This window comes from Miscanthus floridulus, chromosome 8 (genome assembly GCF_019320115.1).
Source record: "Miscanthus floridulus cultivar M001 chromosome 8, ASM1932011v1, whole genome shotgun sequence".
In the NCBI taxonomy this organism is placed as follows: Eukaryota; Viridiplantae; Streptophyta; class Magnoliopsida; order Poales; family Poaceae; genus Miscanthus; species Miscanthus floridulus.
The window spans coordinates 201430195-201451558 of record NC_089587.1 but is presented as its reverse complement, the minus strand read 5'-3'; the positions used below and the strand labels follow the sequence as shown (position 1 = coordinate 201451558).

The 21364-nt window shown below is 50.1% G+C and overlaps 1 long non-coding RNA gene and 1 pseudogene across 8 annotated transcripts; both read right to left on the bottom strand.

Moving 5' to 3' along the window:
• Positions 1–708: 708 nt before the first annotated feature.
• On the bottom strand, positions 709–11943 carry LOC136470500 (calcium-dependent protein kinase 5-like; annotated as a pseudogene).
• Positions 11944–14287: 2344 nt separating this feature from the next.
• Positions 14288–18910, bottom strand: LOC136477917 (uncharacterized). Of its 8 annotated transcripts, XR_010764147.1 has the most exons (6): positions 18196–18838; positions 17474–17569; positions 17275–17379; positions 17067–17155; positions 16459–16574; positions 14975–15783 (listed from the first exon to the last, which is right to left on the bottom strand). It is a non-coding gene; the product is annotated as an uncharacterized lncRNA (long non-coding RNA). The 8 variants fall into 8 exon arrangements; XR_010764141.1 differs by adding an exon at positions 14288–14479 and having other exon boundaries at positions 15065–15783; positions 16459–17379; positions 18196–18854; XR_010764146.1 differs by having other exon boundaries at positions 16459–17155; positions 18196–18844.
• Between the last annotated feature and the right edge of the window lie 2454 nt (positions 18911–21364).

Sequence of the window (21364 nt, the reverse complement as noted above, 5' to 3'; positions counted from 1 at the left end):
TGACCCGTCCCACCACACGGTCACACCACTCCCTCACGCTCTCGCACAACTTTCTTTTTCTCTGGCCGCCGGCGGCGCGTCGGCTCCGGTCCCCTGGCCACCATGGGGCGTCGAGGCCGCCTGCCACCATCGACGTCGGGCCTCACCTCCGTCTTCCATGCCAATGAGGACGAGCTCTTTCCGCCCGCGCGCACCCGCGTTGCTGTGGCTCCCGCCGGCCGGAGCCGAGCCCCTGCGTCGAGCCGGTGTCCGTGTCCTCACCAAGCCCCTATTCCCACGGCGCCGGGACAAGCTCATCATCTTGCTACCTCCACGCATCCGCCTGCTACGGCGCCGCATCTTGCCATCTGCAGCCATGCCTACGCAGGTGGGAGAGATCTTGCAGAGAAGGGAAAGATCGATCTTGCTGTTGGTGCGGGGGTGTGCGAAGGGGAGAGAGAGTAAAGGGGACGGAGCGAGGCGTCCGCTCGCTAAGATCAGGCTCGGTGGGGAACGGATGAACGAGTGGACGAGAACAATCGAGAGCCCTATCGGGTTTTCTTGTTGTTTTTTAATATGCCATCCTTGACCGTACATGAAAAGAGGAAATAAAATAATAAAAATCTAGTGCTGCACTGCTCTGTTGGTTCCGGCTGCTGCACGTGTCCATCATGTTCAGTCCAAAGTGATCGATTAATTTGGGAAAAAGTTTAAACTCCAGACGTGCAATTAAACTCGGACGGAGGGAGTACTTGTATCTGCACAATAGAAATGCACAGAAGAACAGTATATTCAACTAACCAACGAAATTATTAGAGAAAAGGGAAGCAACAAGCTCTGTACAGGTGAAACTAACTAACATAGAACTTCATGTGCTGTTAGGCGCTCAGATGGGAGAGGATTTAGCATTCTTCTTATAAGATCCTTCGCACTCTCAGAGATCACAGGCCAGGGATCCGAATCAAAATCAATTACACCTTTCAAAACAGCATCGAAAATTCCTTGTTGTGTCTCTGCAATGATTACATTTAGATAATCAGTCTTGAAGAGGAAAACATCTGTCCATTAAAAACTGAATTTGGACCTTTGGTAATCAAGGGTCAATAGAATGCCAATACCTCGCGTAAAAATATTACGGACTTTCAACAGCAAACATTTTACTGAAAATAGGAAGAAAACAAAGATGAAGCTGTACCTGCCCAAAATGGCCAAGTACCAGCAAACGTTACGCCGGTACGATAGCCGTTGAGTGTGGGGTCGGGCGTTTAACGTCTGGGACCTAGTGCTCCGCCTCATCCAGAACAACAAGAACCGCCACAAGCTCTCTCCGCCATGGGAGGGACCGTACGTTGTCACGGAGGTGCTTCGACCAGGCACCTACAAGCTCAAGACCATCGACGGTGAAGTCTTCGTCAACGCCTGGAACATCGAACAGCTACGTTGTTTTTACACTTAATATACGCACACTTTCTCTTATCAATTTCGCTACCAACACCCCGATCTTTAGTGACACCCGACCCTAGCAACGGCAGAGGGTCGGGCCTCACTCGGGGACTAATATGAGCATATCTATCCGGTGGACATTCTCTACGCCCGACCCTTTCTCACATTAAGACCCAGAAGTAAGGGTTGCGGAAACAGACGCTGAGTAAAACTGGTCGGACTGCAAGAAACCTACGCCCCAGCGGTTATGACATTTTTGCTCACCAGCGTGATCATAGTTTTTTCCGCACCCCGAGCTTTCTAGCCTTAACTACGGAAAGAGTCGCTACGCGTCTAAGAGTATATCTATCCAGTAGACATTCTCTACGTCCGACCCTTTCTCACGTTAAGACCCAGAAGCAAGGGTCGCGGAAACAAATGCTGAGTAAAACTGGTCGGATTGCAAGAAACCTACGTCCCAGCGGCTACGACGTTTTTGCTTACCAGCGTGATCAGAGTTTTTTCCACACCCCGAGCTTTTTAGCCTTAACTACGGAGAGAGTCAGTACGCATTTAAGAGTATATCCACCTGGCAAACATTCTCTATGCTCGACCCTCTCTCACGTCGAGACCTAGAAGCAAGGGTTGCAGAAACGAACACTGGGTAAAACTGATTGGACTGCAAGAAACCTACGCCCCAGCGGCTACGGCGTTTTTGCTCACCAGCGTGATCAGAGTTTGTTCACCCGCACCCCGAGCTTTACTGCCTTAACGACGAAAAGGGTCGGAACGCATTAACCTTTTTATACAAAAAGGGAAGAAGGGCTAAAAACCTGTTTGGCCATAACGAAATTTAAGAGCTTGTCTACTTACTACTAGTTCACTGCCTGGCTTATCTGCCTAACTAATTTCTTGGGGGGATGATCCCGTCCTCTATCTCCGTAGGTAAGTCCTATGTCAGCAGGTCACCCAAGTCGATCGGACGGCTTGGGCCGCTGTCGAGAGACGGGTAAGGAGCAGTAGGATGCCCCATGCGGGTTATGCCGACCCCGTCACGAACGACAGACCCGGATTCCACTCGAACATATCCGGTAAGAGCTCCCCGAACCCATCACTAGAGCCATCAAGGTAAGTCCTGCGCCAGCGGGTCACCCAAGTTGATCGGACGGCTCGGGCCGCTGCCGAGAGATGGGTCACCCTTAATTTACGCACATTTTCTCTTATTAGTTTCGCTATCGACTCCACGATCTCTAAGTGACACCTGACCCCAGCAACGGCAAGGGGTCAGGCCTCACTCAGGGGCTGGTAAGAGTATGTCTATTTGGTAGACATTCTCTGTGCCCTACCCTTTCTCATGTTAAAAACCTAGAGGCAAGGTTTGCGGAAACAAACGCTGAATCAAACTGGTCGAACCGATAGAAACATACGCCCCAGCGGCTACGGTGTTTTTGCTCACCAGCATGATCAGAGTTTTTTTGCCCGCACTCCGAGCTTTAGCCTCCATCTTCCCAGGAAGGGTTTGGAGGGGCCCACCGGTGGAATCTCCATCGAGGAGAGGCTAGCAGGTCGCCCAAGTCGATCGAATGGCTTGGGCCGCTGCCGAGAGACGGGTAAGGAGCAATAGGATGCCCCATGCGGGTTATGCCGACTCCATCACGAACAATGGACCCAGATCCTACTCGAACATATCTAGTAAGAGCTCCCCGAACCCGTCACTCGAGCCATCGAGGTAACTTTACCAACCCCCACTTTACTTTTCCAGCACATGAGCATTCATTCATCCATTCCCATACATCCAAGCATCGCATATGCAATTATTGCATCACAACGCTTCGCGTCGCGTCATGAAGTGGTAGTCGTCTCATTTGATATGAGCGGCGATCGACCAAGGTTCAAAGGCCAGCCCGCGCAGGGCTCGAGGCTGCCTCACATCAAACAGAGCTAGGGGAGAAAACGCAGATGAGCCCCAGCGGACCTTGCCCAACCCGCTCAGAAGCGGACAGGGTCATCTCAACCTTCTCGTTCGATCCTAACCTCAAGCCAAGCCCATAAAATCTCTATCGAGGGGAGACCAGCGGGCCACCTGAGTCGATCTCCGGAACGACTCGGGCATCTGCCGGGAGACGGGTTAAGGAGCAATGGAATGCCACATGAGGGCAATGTCGACCCTGTCATGAACGACAGACCTAGATTCCACTCAGATATGCCTGTTAGCGAGCTCGCCGAGCGCGACACTCGAGCTATCGAGGCAAGTGTCGTTAGCTCAACCCCTTCAGTTGCGGAAACCGCGGATGGGGTGACGCATAAAACACGGCTAACCCCTACCGAGCCCAACGGGGCTCGGGGGCTCGAGCCGCCCGACCCCGACTCGAGGATCCGACCGACCGAGGTTCGAAGGCCAGCCCGCGAAGTGCTCGAGGCCGCCTTGCATCGAGCAGAGCCAAGGAAGAAAACATAGATGAGCCCCAGCGGCCTTTGCCCGACCCGCTCCGAAGCAGACAGGGTTATCTCGACCTTCTCGTTTAATCCTAACCTCAAGCCAAGCACACAGAATCTCCATCGAGGAGAGGCAAGCGGGCCACCTGACTCGGTCTCCAGAACGATTCGGGCATCTGTCGGGAGGCGGGTTAAGGAGCAGTGGAATGCCACATGAGGGCTATGCCGACCCTGTTATGAACGACGGATCTAGATTCCACTCGGACATGCCCGTTAGCGAGCTCACCGAGCGCGTCACTCGAGCCATCGAGGCACGCTACGTTAGCTCAACCCCTCCGGTTGCGGAAACCGCGGACGGGGTGACGATCACAAAGACGAGCCGACCCTCGACCGAACCCCTGCTACGTGCAGGGGCTTGAGGAAAGTTAAACTCGCAAGGAGACCAAATGCGCGGTCATAGAACGATGGCTCAGATCCTAGGGAAGGGGTAAGTACGAAAACTAAGAATAACGTTTCTAAAATAAGAGACACTTTCTCCTACTAGTTTCGCTATCGCCTTCTCAATCTTTAGTGAAACCCGACCCCAGCAACGGCAAAGGGTCGGGTCTCACTCGGGGGCTGATAAGGGTATATATATACCCTTTCTGAAATAGTCACCGTGCCCGACCCCTTCCTCACGTTAAAAATCTAGAGGAAAGGTTTGCGGAAATGAACGACTGAGTAAAGCTGGTCGGACTGCAAGAAACATATGCCCTAGCGACTACGACACTCTTGCTTACCAGCGTGACCAGAGTTTCCTGCCCACACCACAAACTCTATGGTCTTAACAATAGGAAGGGTCGGAACGCATTAACCTCTTCTTACACATAAAAATGAAGAAAGAACAGACTTGTTCAAACACAACAAAAGAACAGACTTGTTTAAATGAAACACAAGGGTCAGAACTTGTCCGCTTATTACAAAAACGATCGCCCAACCTATTTTAACTAACTAGCCTCTCTAGGGGAGAACTATGCCTTCTATCCTGTCCGCCAGGTCCTGCGAAAGGGGAGCCACCGTCATTTCCATCTCCTCTAGCTCGTGGACTTCATAACCGGGTACGTAGCCATGGCTCATCGCTTCCAGATCGATGCTGTCCCCATAATGAGAACGAGCAATAGCGAAGGACTAATTGACCCCGGTGCAAAGGGCATTCCTCTGGAGCTGGCGCACCCGAGCTAGGATCTCGACGGCACAAGCCATGAGCAAGCTGGTCCCCTCCGACCGCACCATCTCAAGGTCGTCGCAGACCACTCCGAGGGCGGCACTCAAGATACCAAGCTCGTCACTCTCTGCCTAAAGATTTCTCCTCACCTTGGCGAGATCCATAGCTAGCCCGGCAGAAACGCTCTTGGCCACCAGCTTCCGGGTCGTCTCCCTTTCGAGCTCGGTATGGAGGGAGCCGACCTTCTACTGCGCGTCGTCGCGCTCTTGGCAGGCCTGGTCATGCTCTCGGAAAGCCTGGTCGCGCTCCTCACAAGCCGTGCCACATTTTGAGCAGAGCCTCTCCATGGTTTGGATCAGCTCATCCCACTCCTTGCGCAGCCATGCGACCGTCGCGGCATCCAGGCTTGCCCTTTTCTCTAGGGTTGTGAGCTTCTCCTCGGCCACCAGCTTCAGATCCCTTTCTTTCTCAACCTCACCTAGAAGGTCAAGGATCCGCTGGCGGGTTTTGGCGTGCTTTTGGAGTAACTCATCCCGCTCCTTCCTGACCCTGGCGGCTTCTTCGTCATCCTTCCATGACATCGCCGATAGGGCCTCGAACGCCTTGTCGGCCTCGTCAGCATCCCGACGGGCCTCGACCACCCACGACCGAAGATCGGTCGCCTCCTCAGTGAGGGGAGTTAGCTCGGCCACCCTCGGCTTGGCGGCAATGAGCTGAGCTGTCACCTCCTCGCGTAGCCACGCCTCCTTGACGAGGCGGTCCCAAGCTTCCTTCTGTTGATGAAGGAACTGAGATTTCCCCTGGCTGCGAGGTATAAGGGACTGCAGGGAGATGATGGTCAGGATACAAAAATTATATAGAGGAAGAAAAAGGGCAAGAAGCAGGACAAAACAATACCCGGCTGGAGGGAACAATGACATCACGCAATGCGCCCGTGGCGTGGTCTAGGGCCTCGAGCATGGACACGATCCCGACATCGAGGCTCTCCCACTCCATGCTCTCTGCGGTGTCGTCAAGGGTAAAAAGCGACGACGTCAGATCCTGCAGATCCGTCCACTAGAGCAGGGGCTTGCCCTGCGCGGGTGAGCCATTGCCCATCTATGTTAGGGTCAGGGATGACTCCCCGCCGGCCCCAAGCGCCACCGACCCCTCTCGTCATGACGTCCCTGCCAGGATGCCCCCTCAGGCGATGGAAGGGGTAAGTGGTGCGGATGCCAACCTCTCTCCCAGCACCACGACTCCCGGGGACCCCTCGGTCGCGCCCCCCTCCGTCTGTCCAGCGGCAGGCGCCGTCGCTTGGGCCATCGATGGCATGGGTCGCGCCAATGCCTCAGGCAACGCTGCAGTTGCGCCCAGCTATGACCCATCTATCACGGCCACTGCCACCTCTACCTACGTTGGTAGGGTCACGACCGGCTGCGTCGCGCCCACCACGGTCGACGCCGTGAGCGCGGTTGGTAGCCCCGTCCGCCCCGTCATCAGCAGTGGTATCATGGCCATCACCGGCTGCTCCGCGACCTCCGAAGGCGCCCCTTGAACGCCCATGTCTACCCATCCCGCCGAGGGCACAGGCGCCACCGTAGGTGATGCTCGACCGCCCGGCGATGCGGTCACACTGGTGCCGCTCCCGCCCAAAACGGGAGCGACACCAGCCGATGGCCGCCGCCCCAATTGGAGGGCGATGCTCTTCTTCGGTGCCTGCACCAAAGGATTTTGATGCTTGCTGGCGCTGCAAGGGACAAAAAACATAAGTCACGATGAAATCTGACTAAAACAGGAAAAAACAGAGGAATTGATAACTCACCTCAGTGCCACCGGGCGGCAGATGCGTTTGGGGGACGAACCCCCGGACCCTTGCTCCGCCTCATCGGAACGAGGCTGTTTCGATCCCGCCCCCTGCTTCTGGGCAGAGGGGCTCGTCCCTGGCAGCCCCGCTCCCCTTGGCTCTTGGGGCGCGACGGCGGAGCCACCCGCCTCCGCTGGTACCTCGGGCACGACGGCAAAGCCGCCTGCCTCTGTTGGCTCCTGGGGTAGGCCGACGATACGACCTGCCTCCGCCATCTCCCCAGACGTGCCCTCCCCTCCATGAACGGGAAGGGTCCCTCTCACGGGGTTGGGAAATCAATTGAATGAAGGAAAGAGAAAGGTAAACTTATGAAGACAATGTAGCCTGGCTCTGGCCGCATCAGAGGATGCCCCGGCGCTGGGTAGACAAAGTCAAGGGCGGCACCCACGTTGTCCCACAAAGGCTCCATCGCCTCCTTGATGCGTTGCGCGATCTCGGAGTTGGGGAGCGTTCCCACGACGAGCGTCGTTCCGTTGAACGACGCCTCGGGCACCATCATGTATATCGAGAGCGCGCGCATCATCAACGGCGCCACCCTCCTCGCGTGGTAGGCCCCGATGACGCCCGACCATTTCAGGCCATTCTCCTTCAGGATGTGGATGGCAGAGATGTGGTCTCGGATCTTCTTCTTGTCCTTCGGAATGCCCCACTTCCTCCACCGCTCCGGTGCCTCTTTGATCAGGCACCCGGTGAACTCCGGTAGAGGGGTGATAGCGTCATTCTTGAGGTAGAACCACTGTGAGTGCCACCCTTTGTTGGACATCGAGAGCCGCATGGACGAGTACTCGCCGACCCGATTGTTCCGAAGTTGGATGCTGACGCACCCCATCGGCATGTGCAGCTCCTGTCGGCCGCCCTTCTCCCTCTTCTTCTGGAGGTTGACAGCGAAGAAATCCTCCACAAGTCGAAGTGGGGGCTGATCCCTAGGAATCTTTCGCACATCGCGACGAATGCCACCATGTGCTGGATCCCGTTGGGATTGAGATGCTGCAGCTCAATCTTGTAGAAGTGCAGTAGCCCTAGGAGGAATTTGTGGGTGGGGGTCGTGAGCCCGTGCTCGTGGAAGTGGGTGAACGACACCACATAGCCGTCGGGTGGTGACAGCAAATCCTCATCGTCGAGCAGCAGCCACTCCTCAGCCGAGGTCCGCGTGCAGAGAAGACCACGATGCACGAGGCCCTCCATGCGCTAGAATGTGATGTCGGAACGACACTACGGATCCATTGGAGGTGGGGGCGGATGGATGCGAGCTCAACGGCGATGGAGATGCAGAGACAGGAAACCTAAGCGTTGGCGGTGGCAATGTGGCTGCGGAGGTAAGGATGCAGGCGTGCATATGAAACACAGAGGGCTAACCCTTTAATTTTATAGGGGCGACGGGTGCGAGGAAACCAACTGCCCACCTAGATCTCCACGCCTGCCATGACCTGCCACCACATCTCGTCACGGGGCGTGTGCATGCAACCTATGGCCGTCCCCTCGGAAAACACGCCGGCCGTTTCACCTCCTAGAACGGGCCACGACCCATGATAGGTAAGAGGAATACGGAGCTAAAGACGCTCCTACCGCCCGTTTAGGCCTAGGAGTTCAAAGGTTGGCCCAACGACGGATTTGACAACCATTCTAGGCACCTTTAGAGTGAGGGGTGGAAAGGGATGGGCCCGCTAGCGGCCAGTGCCCGGGCGCACGAGCGCCGCAGCCATCCCGACCCACGTTCGAGTCTTGGCCAGATATGATCCATGGTTTTTCCTCGAAGAAAGGCAGAGAGCTCTCGGGACCGGTCGAACAGACCCGAGAACTATATGGATTGACCGCTGAGAATCTGGAGTCGGTCACCAGCTGACCCAAGCCGGACCCCCGTGAATAGGATGCTAGGGCCCCACTCGGACTAGCCCGTTAACAGCTCACCGAGTACCATGATTTGTCCATAGAGGAAAATCATGACACGGCTCAGCCCCTCCGTTTTTATTAGAAAAAACGCTTGAGGGAAGACTATCACAAAGATGATCCGATCCTCGACCAGACAACTGCTATGGACGGGGGCTCGAGGAAAGTTGGACTCGCAAGGAGACCAAACGCGCGGTCGTAGAACGACAGACCCCCATAGGGGTCAGAATCAGAAAAGACCATTTCCGACCCACCAAATCTCACAGCTATACCCCCGAGGGGTCCGATCACGACGAAAGGGAATCGTCGTCCCCAGGACACTCTATGGGCAACAAAAGAAGGCCAAGGCCCTCAGAGTCCTCTCGTTCAAAAAAGCCTCCGAAGGAGTATTCTACTGCTCCGCAGGCTCGGGGGCTACTATCGGGGACCAATACTAGGGTAACCGAAGAGGAGCTAATGGTCATTAAGATTGATTCATCCGAGTAGTCAAGAGCGCGACTACAGCTCCAATTGACCCCCAGGTGCGCGGGCTCCGCCTCGCCCGATCTCTGGGGGCAGGCTCCGCCTTGCCCGACCCCTTGGGTACGGGCTCCGTCTCGCCAGACTCTGAGGCCGCAGTTTTTGCCTCGCCCGATCCCAAGGCCGCGGGAATCTCACCCAAGGCCGTGGGCTCTGCCTCGCCCGACCCCGAGGCCGTGGTTTTTGCCTCGCCCGACTCCTTGGGTGCGGGCTCCGTCTCGCCTGACCCCGAGGCCGTCGTTTCTGCCTCGCTCGACTCCTTGGGTGCGGGCTCCGTCTCGCCCAACGGGGACCCATACCACCGCCAACGACTCCAGGTCCAAGCGTATGGGCCTGGGTCAAAACTCTGACACCAGGGAAGAGACTGGCACGTCTCGATGTAACCCTTGGCCATGACGGGCCATACCTGAGGGTTCACATCAAGGACAGCGTCGGGCGTGCCGGTGCTGTTCTGCCTAACCTTCGTACGAACGATGACAGACGCATCAGTTCACCACGACGTCCGCCGGGACGGGATGGAACGCCATGACCGGCAGACGACGCCTACGCATGGCGCCAGTGACGGACAGGGCCACGGCGTGGAGCTGTCCCTGTTGACATCTACAGGATCGGTGGGACCCGCATGAAGGAGAAGAAGGACCCGACGATCCTGAAGGCCTTCTTCTCTCTCTCGTTCTTCTCTTTTCCTCCGCTATAACCCATGCTTTTCCTTGGCCTATAAAAGAAAAAGCAGGGCGTCCCATAAACTGAGACCGATGGATCGACCCATCGAAAACCGATCAGATCCAGATCCGCACAAAAGCACGACACGAACACACGGCGGAGCAGCGCTCGAGCTCTCAGCACCCGTTCACTCCTTCCACCAGAGACTTATGATCCTTTCCCTCTCTCGCCCGTTTGTAACCCCTACTACAAACTTTCAGTGCTAGTAACACGAGCAGCAGCGACGAACTGGACGTAGGGACTTTTTGCCCGAACCAGTATAAACCTAGTGTCCTCTAAGCACACCATCCGACCCAGACGCGTAATACTAGAAATTTACTTGTCGGTGATAATTCGAAACACCGACAAGTAAAATAACGTTTCAAGTAAGCAAATGAATGCTAATTTGAATGACATCAAAACTTGTCTTCAGCATTAGAAAAATAGTCGAAATACTTTTCCGGTAATTTCAGTGACGTTATCTAGAATAATGTTTTTCCTGTAATGTTTTCCCCTTTCAATGCTATATTGAATAATGTTTTGCAAAGTTCTCTCAGTAACATGTAATATAATTGTCATGATTCTTTTGGAACAGTAAAATGAAAGTGACCCACAATGGCAAAATAATTACATAACAAATCAAATATGTAAGTGTTCAGCACACACTAACTATTGCAGTGCATAATAAATCGTTTTTACAGAGTTGCAGTGACATAACTCTTGAAAATTGCATGGAAACAAACTTTGGGCGCAGCATTTCCTTCAATAGTAGTATAATTCCAAGATGGAACCTCCCCAATTCTTGACAGCCAACGTTACTAAGTCATTCTCTGTTTCGCTTTTAACTCATTTTATTGTTTTCTGTTCCTCTCTCCTCACCTCATTGTAAAAATCTACAAGGACTTCCTTGTCTCATTGTAATTACACACCACTTGCAATAAAAGTTCAGGTCGCCTATTGGGCCACCGTAGTTTATTCCCTTTTTAATTAAGTCATTGCAATGCAGACTATATCGATGTTTCACCAATTAGCATCAAGACAAAGCAAGCACAATGAACACAAGCCCCCCAACGGTGACTCACCAGGCTTGAATAACACGGAGAGGCCGAAGTCGATGGCCTTGAGCGACATATCGTCATCCTTGTTCGCGAGCAAGAAGTTCTCCGGCTTGAGATCCCTGTGCATTACACCGAGCGAGTGGCACGCCTCGACGACCCCAACGATAATGCGCGTGAGTTCCGCGGCCTTGCGCTCGCTGTAATGCCCGCGCCGTATGATACGGTCGAACAGCTCCCCGCCCGCGCAGAGCTCCATAACGATGTGGACGTACTTCTGGTCCTCGAACGCGCCCTTGATGGCGACGACGTTCCGGTGGCCGGCCAGGTGGTGCATAATCTGGATCTCGCGGCGCACGTCCTCGACATCCTCCCTGGTGATGAGCTTCCGCTTGGCTATACTCTTGCAGGCGTAGTCCACGGCCACGCCCGTGGCGAGGTCCGTGCAGAGGTAGGTGGTGCCGAACTGCCCCTGCCCCAGCTTGCGGCCGAGCGCGTAGTGGTCGCGGAGAGGTCGGGTGGCCCAGCACGTTGGCCGTGAGCTCCGCGGGGGCCGGCACCCCGCGCCGCATGCCTGGGGCGGGGGGCGGGGCGGACCCGTCCTCCGCCGCTCTCGCCTCGGCCGGACGCGAGGCTCGCTTCCCGTTCCCGTGCGGCGCGGGCTCATCGGCGGCCGCGGAGGCGGCGACGGGCGCGTAACCCGCCGCGTCGCGGCGCTGCGACGCGCTTCCGCGGAAGCTGGCGAAGTACTTGGATCTAAGCGTGACGCCGCACGTGCTGCCCATCACACTCTCGGCGCGGGCGCGGGCTCGGCGGGGACGCCGATCACTCTCGCATGTACCTCGGCCTCTCTCGGGGTTTAGGGGGAGAAGAAGTCGCGGCGTGGCGTGGGCACGAGACGCGAGGGCGCGGGCGATGGAGATGGAAAGGGAGAGAGCGCCTCGGGTGCGAATTGGAGCCGGCCCTCGGATGTCGGCGCAAGTGAGAGAGAGGAGCGCGGGCGGGGAGGACGAGGGTTCACGGCGGCTTCGCGGTCAGTCGGTCACGCTGCGAGGAAAGCGAAGCGAAGGCTGCTTTGCTGCGGTCGCGCTGTGTCTTCTCTGGCTGGCGCTGCTCCGGTTGGATCGGGAGACTGGAGAGGATATACTATTTGCCATTGTCAGCGCGCTGCTACCACAGTGTACTCCTATACGACGGTTATTTTCGTTGCTGGCATTGGAAATGTTTTGTTCTTTTTGCGCTAAGGTTTCCCTCGTTTAGTCATTTGGCTTTACTTGTTGAGTGACTCTGGCGTGTTCACTTATGCTGAGATTTGGCTTATGCTGATGCTTATGCTGAAATGTTACGAGAGAAAAACATTATTTCATGGCTGAAAAGCAGTGCTGAAAAGTATTCTCTTTTCGTAACCGGCCAAAGGACTGTTGGTTAAGAGAACGGGGCTAGGAAGGACACGTCCTTGTGGCCGTACGGCCTATCTCAGCCGTTCATTGCTCCCTCACTCTCACGGCGGTAGGCCTAGCGTCGTGCAGGGAGGATGGCGCTCGCGGATTGCAGTGAGTGGTGCGAGAAGAAGATAACATGATTTTGAAAAACAAAAGCGAGAAGAAGATAACATGATTTTGGAAAACAAAATACATGACTGTGACAGGTGAAGCCATGGATGGCTGGTGCTAACGGTGTAAAAAAACAGATTTATCATCCTTTCAACTGAAAAATTAAGACAACCATATTCCTCAAGTAAACGCTAAGATGAAGCCATTCTATCCTAGAAATCAAGAACACAACCATCTCATCCCTACTTTGTCCCAAAATCAAATGCTTATAACACCTAGTGTTGAATTGTGCCAATCGTAACTCGTAAGTTCACACACCCCATGCTTGCTGCCTTTGAGTTGAAGATTGTTGAAGTGACCAGTAGGATCGGAGTAGTTTTTTTTTTTTGATAGAAAAACATAGTTTATTAGCTGCATCGCACTGCAATGTTGGTGTACAAATCACCAATTACAGATTGTAGAGCTGTCTTAGTAGGACTGCTGTTCACATGCGCAGCATTGTTACAAATAATCTGCATTTGAGTGCTATCCGAGCTCAGTGATCTAAATGCCTGAGTAGCAAGTATATGAGCAGTAGTGTTTAGTTTCCTATGGATCTTGAAGATCTTGCCATTGTTCACTGAGGCTCCATTGATGAATCTTTGAGTGAAGGTCTTAATATTCCAAACCGGCGGGTGGGAGTGATCGGAGAAGCCCAGAAGACCAAGAGCTCAAGAAGCAAGAAGGACCACAGGCCAACCGTGCGCAGACCAAACACGGCTAGACGGCTAGTATACGTGCGCCACGGGCAACGTGCGGCTGCGGGGGATCAGGGGCGCTCGTGCGTACGGGCGGATAGGTGCCCTCCGGCTTGCCAGTTGCCACGTGCGCTGGCACCGTTTCTCTCGCTGCCATGCGGTGCCGGACAGATACGGACCCTGCTGACAGTGAAGTGAACCTTTGTGCTGCGGCAAGAGCATTTATCGCTAGGCCTGGTTCAGTGGGACGAAATTTGAGAATTTAGTTACAGCAGTACTTTCGTTTTTATTTGTTAATTAGTATTTAATTATAGACTAATTAGGTTTAAAACGTTCGTCTCGCGATTTCCAACCAAACTGTGTAATTAGTTTTTTTTTTGTCTACATTTAATGCTCCATGCACGTATCGTAAGATTCGATGTGATGGCTACTGTAGCACTTTTTGGGAAAACTTTTTGGAACTAAACATAGTTGGGTGAAATTTAAGAATTTGGCTACTGTAGTACTTTCGTTTTTATTTGGCAATTAGTATTCAATCATGGACTAATTAGGCTCAAAACGTTCGTCTCGCGATTTTCAACCAAACTGTGCAATTAGTTTTTTTCGTCTAATTTAATGCTCCATACACGTATCGCAAGATTTAATGTGATGACTACTGTAACAATTTTTTAGAAAACTTTTTGGAACTAAACAAGACTGGTCCGTGGACGTTTTAGCTGTTCGAGGCCAACTGCAGCCAGGACATAGCTGTGCCTGTCCGCTAGGGCGAGTGAGTGCCAAGTGGAGTGGAAATGATGAGCACTAGTATGTTACGCGCGTCTTTGCGCGCGTCGCAAGTTAGACGGAAGTGCATCCATCGAGCTGATATGTACATATGTTATATAGAGAAGCTGGAACGTTGGTTTGAATGACAACGTAAAGAATATTCACTTAATGTTGTGCTAAACTGTTATACAACCGAGAAAGGTATCTAAATGGGAAAAGAAAGTTTCTACTTTTGCCGATGGTAAACACACGAGAACAGTATTGCTGGATTGCTTCACGGATGTCTTCTGAAAATATATTGCAACTTTGCTTCCTTTCATCTTCAATATAAATGCGTATGCTAGCTGCATTTCCCCTCAACGTAGCATTATGACCTGCAGGGTACAGGATAGAAAGAGGAGAAAAGACAATTAGCTACACACAGAAGGCGCACATAAGCAACTCGTTTTATTTTGCACCACGCGAGGAATACACAATGCTCCCAAGGTGCCTAAACAAAATAAGCAATGGACTCCGAGACAGTTTGACATCCTTCATGAAACCCCCTAGAGAATGAAGGTCATCGTTGGGGTTGATTATATATTGGAGCATCTCCGAGAGAGCTATCTAAAACCACACTAAAAATCCGAGACAGTTTGACATCCTTGCTTCCAATCTTTTCGCGCTCGATAAAATCCGAGGCAGAGGCAGAGCCCTCTTTTTTCTTTTCTTAGCAAACTGAAAAGATCGCATAAAAATAGTTTGGCGCAAAGAGAAGAAAAAAGAAGAGGCAGGTGTTTTGATGACACACGAAACCTCTTTGGCATCAACACAACATTCTATACACATAAAACGTAAGCAGATGATTTCTCTATAGCCAAGACGGCCATTGTCAAGTAGTCATAAATAGAGAATGTATGTATTAAAATACTAAATAAACAGGTTGAGAATGAAGTACATAAATAGACTAAGAAACTTGCCTTGGGATGAGTACATGGCCGTATCATAGAAGGAGTGAGATATAGTTTGTAGCAATTCTTTGAAACCAAAGCTGGTGCAAAAATAATTAGCTACATGCTGGCAAGTATATATTTTCTTTGGTACACAGAAACAGAAGAGGGGACGAAGAAACAATAACAAAGAATTTTAGCTAATATGGGGACGACATTAGGAAATCAATTTAACAATTTGAACATATTAGTCATGCAAAGCAAGTACCTTTAGGTTTATACAGGTAAGATACACATGTTGCATACAGCGCGCGTTCATAAATACAGATAATTTTGTGTGATAGTAGAAGATGAAGATATATTTTAATTTATGGGCTCAAAAGCATCTAAGAGTTACATATAAATATATAAAGAGCTTTGTATATGCATTACAGATGGTGTGTACCACTTGGGGAATCCAAAAGCTGAGTACATTATGATACGAACACCTGCATTTACTGATGCAGCAGGGTACAAAGCGCAGTAGCTGTTAAATTCAAAGGGGGTGTGGAGCTGATTCCTGGTGTAGTATGGAAAGCACAAAGATATACATACACAAAATACACAAGAAGCTCTATTTATTCTGCATACAGCAACAACTTTTGATAAAGTCAGACATGTTGCATACGCATACACGCCACACGCCGCGAGATTGAGATAGGATCCAGCTGGTCCTCCACTGAATTTGGAGTGTGCACATCTCTCCATGCCTGTGACAAGACACAGAATTAGGGACAACCTGTAGAATATAGGAAGAGTACCAAAACAATTAATTTTATTTGACATCTCCGATCTTGAACGAAAGCAGATAAATAGTATGTTGTTCTGATTGGAACATTATATGTCGAACGGTTATGTGAAAAGAAACCTATGTTCGTGTGTGTTCCCTAAACTCATAAGATATAGTTATGACAAAATAGGATAATGTAAGCCACTAATATATCCGCGAATTTACCTGTGTTAGTCATACCTACAGCTGGGAATAGGGAAAAAATAAAATAGCACCTAGTTATGATAAAATAAACATTAATTAGACAGGTTATTGTAAACTATAAAAAATTGTGAACTTGTAGGAGGTTAAGGTCAGTGTCATAGGTATTATCAAATGCTGCAAGTTGACAGTAATTTGTGTATGGCATACATGTATTTGAAATCATAGATATGAATCTGGAAGGGATACCTACGTCATCACACGTGTGTAGGTTTAGAGCTGCAACTATTAAGATTTTCTGTTTTTTTGTTTCACGAGAGATCAATCTAGAAATAGCTAACAATTAAAAAGGAGGGTAAAAAAGATATTAGTAACAGACTAAGGAATTTAGCGGAACCAGTTAAGTAAAGCCTAAGGTGTGATCACACAATGGGTGGAGGCAGAGGATCTGTACCTTGGGCAATAAGCGCTACAAAGGTTGATGATTTTGCCATTTGATCGGAGCGTTGTCCTCAGTCAGTAGCTGTTGTTGCTCTTGGAATTTCCAGAGTTTGAAAAAGGGGTAGTAATCTGGAAACATTGATAATCGGGGGTGTAACAAAGTGTACGGTGAGATGTACTATGCGTAGTGTACGAAGAGGAAATCGGTGAATATGAGATTAGTTGTTAGTCATATAGTAGTTTCCAGGTAAGCAGCAACCAGTAAATGTAGTGTTTGACATGTAAGAAAAATATATATAACAATTGTTCTTGAGAGGTATCTACTTAGTCATTTAGCACAGATTTCTGAAGGACATAGATGGGTTGCTTCTAAATCATGCGCCTCTATAATGGTCATGGAACATCCACATAAGGATTCAGATAGTTTGCTGGTTCTGAGCTACGAAAATAAGCGGTACTTAAACAGGGGCATTCAAAGTTGTGGTGATAAGCATATTAAAAATACAGAAGAGAATTACTGTGCAAAGCTGCTAACCAAGTGGAAGCACATTTTCGAGTGTCCATTGTTATATACAGGCTGGAGGCAGTGTACAGAGCTGCTATATTTGTGAGTAAACTTACAGGGTTTTTTTTTAAGCAGACAACGAACAGTATCAATGTTGAAATCCTTAGCTTGTGCACCCCCATAAGGTTACTTGGAGCTTTGTGTCCTTGCAAAGTATGGGAATAGCATTTTTCCCCCATACGTCGATTTAAAAAAAACAAATTATTATGAAGATGCAAGGCGGTGACCAAGTACTGAGAGCTCTTTTTAGGTAAAAACACTTACCACAGATCCTTTATGAGCACCTCTCTAAGGGTAGTTAGCTTGTCCTTGCCTCTGGAAATTATATAGGAATTGGTGGCTGAATATCAATGATGAAACCAATGACATCTGCAAATATCTATGTTAAATAAAGAATCGATGGTGTGCATGTATAATGATAAATAAAAATAGGATGACAAATGGCATCACAGGATCAACATACTTATCACAAGGGAGGATTGTGCATGCTGTATGTGAGTGCACCGAAATTGGCATGTCTGTGAACTGTGTTCCATGGAATTTTAGTGGTATCAGGTGCCTGCAATTAGAATAGCCATGTTTTGATTAGGAAGGAAAAGATGAGAAGAGGAAGCAGGCATAAACAGGTGCAGCTAATGCGAAAATATTTTTGAATTGGTAGCAGAGGCTATATCGAGTCGCGGTCTCATCGCATTGCATAAGCGAGGGTAAGGCTTACCACTGACACAATTCCCCAGACCCCGCACAGAGCGGGAGCTCTCTACACTGGGTACACCCTTTTAGAAGAGGCTATATGAAATTTCTAGATCATGTTTGTGCTGTGATATAATAATTCAGGGCATAATTTCCAGAGGCTATATTTACAGGTTTCAAATTATAGCAGAGGCATAATTTTCAAAACCTCTATGCTACCCCAAAGCATACATGAAAATTTCCCCTGAACCTCTATGCTACCCCAACCCTTCTTTCAATGGGGGCACCTATCATGATATATCAAATTTGCAAAACTATAAACCGTATATATTAAATAAATGCGGTGATAACAATTAATACTCAATTGAAGATGTTATAAAAGGAAAAGGGAAAAACACACATAGAATTCCCATGACTTAAATGGTCCCATTTTTTTTTATCCATAAAAAATGGCAAACATCTTACTTTTGAGGATGACAGCTGCGGCTTCACCTGTTAGGATAGTAGGTGTATACTGCGTTTTGATTTTTTGCTTTAATTAGCATGATCTCTCCCTCAATGCAGAGAAATTAAGACTCGGCCATGACCTGCAACAAAGAAACTGTAACAGAGACACATGGTGTGGTAGAACAAAAGACAAATGGAACAAGGTCAAGTCATAGCACTGAAGAATCACAAGTGCCATGGGATACCGGTGGTTTGACATTTTTGCATCGACCTGAGGGCAAGTCAATTTTTATGGAGAGGAGAATGTGAGGAATCATCCTAGGTATGAACTGGAGTTGTGCCATGGGCCATGTTGCCTACTGGACCAACCAGCTGAAGGGCAACACCACAAGAAGAGCAGCTGCATCAGAAAGGAAAATTCAATGAATTGAATACAGAGACATGTCTTGTTCATCTCCTCCTCCGGTTCCTCTCCTTCTAGCCCTTCTCCCTAGGTTCAGAGCTATCTTCCTTCCGCAATTCCGATTCTCCATTCCTCCATCCAAATTGCTTGCTAAACTCGAGACATCCCTCTTCCAAGAGGTTGTCTAATCCAGTTTGTACCCAAACTGTTATGCCATCAATGGAGGGGTACGCTAACACATAACTCCCAATCTCATATCAGAATCACCCAATCCACGAATTAATCACAGGTTGAAGTGGTTAAAGGAGAAAAGAAGGAATGAAACGTACTATTCTTGGCCTGCAGCAAGCTCCTCCCTATAGATCTAGAGCTCGGATGGAAGACGCTATCTGCTCATGCAGAGCAAACAGAAGTACAGAACCAGCCCATCAGCTACGAGACTGGAAAGCGAAACAGACAGCAAGAAACACCGGAGCAAAGAGGTCGTACCGAACAGGAAAGGACCATTCGCCGCAGAGGTGAGCCCAGCCACCACGGCGGTCGAGATGAAGAGGACCAAGAGTCGATGGCCGGCCACCGCCATGCGCCCGGACACAGCAAGCAAGAACTCGCCGCCGCTGTTGATGAGACACCGGGATGGCTGGCCTAGAGGAAATGGAGTTCGTGAGGCTGTCGGATCTAGGACGACGACGGCAACGGCGGTGGCGGTGTCTATGACGACATGCGCACTACGACGTCTTGGCTGGCGGTGACTCCTTGCAGCTGGAATTAATTAGCGTGGCGGGGCAGAGTGGAGGAGCTGCACGGGTAGCTTGGAGACGCGAGACACCAGAGCCGGGGCCAGCCGAGAGACTCGACGCGGACGCGGTTTGTTTGGTGACGAGGATATCGATGGTGCAGCTAGGGTTTGGTCGGTCACGCCATCAAAAGGAAAGGAGAGAGAGAAAGGGGAGGGGAAAACGGAGGTGAGAGGCAGCCGAGGTTGGACGAAGGAGGAGGAGGAGGCGAAGGAGGGCGGCGCCCGCCGCCGCACAGCAGTCGCATCCGGCGGCGCCGACATGCCGTTGTCGCCCCTCCGTGCGTCGGGACAGAGAGAGACCGATGGGGAGAGAGGAGGAAGCCAGGAGAAGAATCTGGAATGAGAAGCGGGAGCCAGCTATATATTTAGCGGTTGGGGTCCTGACGAGAAGCTGCAGAAGCTAGGCAGAGCAACTGTGACGACGAAGAGTTATAAGAAGCTGATTCTAACAGAAGCGGCTATAAGCAATCTTGGTCATACGATGACAGATCGGACGGTGGTGGGAATTTCGGCGACGTGGACGTCGCTCCTGTCGGAGGAGCATGTCCGCCTTGTTTGGGTGTCCGCCTTGTTTGGGTAAATAGCGAAAAGAGGCGGTCCGACTCCGATCTGGTGGTGGTGGCAACAAGAAGAAGCCAACAACGGGAGGAAACAGGAAAGTGCCACTCAGTGCATGACTTTGGACGGCACACAACGCATGGATGCGATTGTGGAGGAGCTGATGAGCGTCACTGGATCAGATCCATTTCAACCAAAAGGCTTATCGGTTATCATTGCTTCTCGTGCTGCTTTAGAGCTTTACCAGTTCTCGTAAATGCACAGATTAGGTTTGCTAGCGATGTTTTAGAAGAGTCGTCCCTCCATTTCTTTTATATAGAGGACGACTTGCATGTATTTTAAGATCCAAACATTGTAAACTTTAGTCATGAGTCAAACTTTGTATCAAATGACAATTGATTCACTCTTATCCAACTCTTTTGGCCAGTTCTGCATGCATGCATACAAAATCGGTCTCCTCTAGCTCATCACCTTAATTTTTTTTGTTAGAATTGGGATCAAATTTTGCCTATTTGTTACATGTCATGTAGTTCCGATTGGCACAATTCAACACTATGTGTTATAAGCACGAAGATTAAAAAAACATCGGTAAGAGCAAATCCAAGAACCTCTTAATAGCCTTCATCATGGATAGAAATAAAAATTTTGGTGAAAAAACTATCATCATCTATTCCTCGATTCTCGCTAGTCAAAGATGTAGAGTGAAGATGGCCCTCCAAAGTACACACAACATATAGAGAAGCTGTTGAAATGCGAAAACATATAGAGAGCGATTTTTGTCCAAATGGCTATTCAAATGAGAATTTAGAAATTGAGCTTAAGAAAGACTACCGAAAATGCTTTGAGGGGTTCAAAATCTCCACCACTCAGGACGCCGATGGCCCTGTTCGTTTTGCTGAAATTTGGCTGATGTTGATGCTGATTTGTTGTGAGAGAAAAAATATTGTTCCTTTACTGAAAAGTAGTGCTGAAAAACAGAGTCAATATGGAGAGCATGTCAGGAACAATAAGATGAGAACTGGTGGATCACTTGGAAGATAAATATTTTTTAATTAACACACTCAATCTAGCACCTCAAATCAAATATAATATATATCAAGGAAATAGCTAGTAGAAAAGATGGATAACTTGATACGGGTTTAAGTCCTCGATTTGGTACGGGTGCTCGCATTTTTCTGGATTTATTCCAGGATTTAACGGTGCTATGCTTTCAGTGGTAGGCAACGTCCCATCGACAGCGAGACGCCAGTGGTGACTTCGTGAATCTCGAGATCTACCGGCTCAGTCCTTCGGATATGCTCATAGGGATAGAGTTTACGTACGTGTGTTCATAGGGGTGAGTATGCGTACGTGTTGTGGACGTCTGTGTTGTACCGTGTAATTCTTAAAAAAAAGTTGACCCAAGTTCAAGCTCCACCCACCAACGGTAGAAGCCAACAACGGGAGAAAACAGG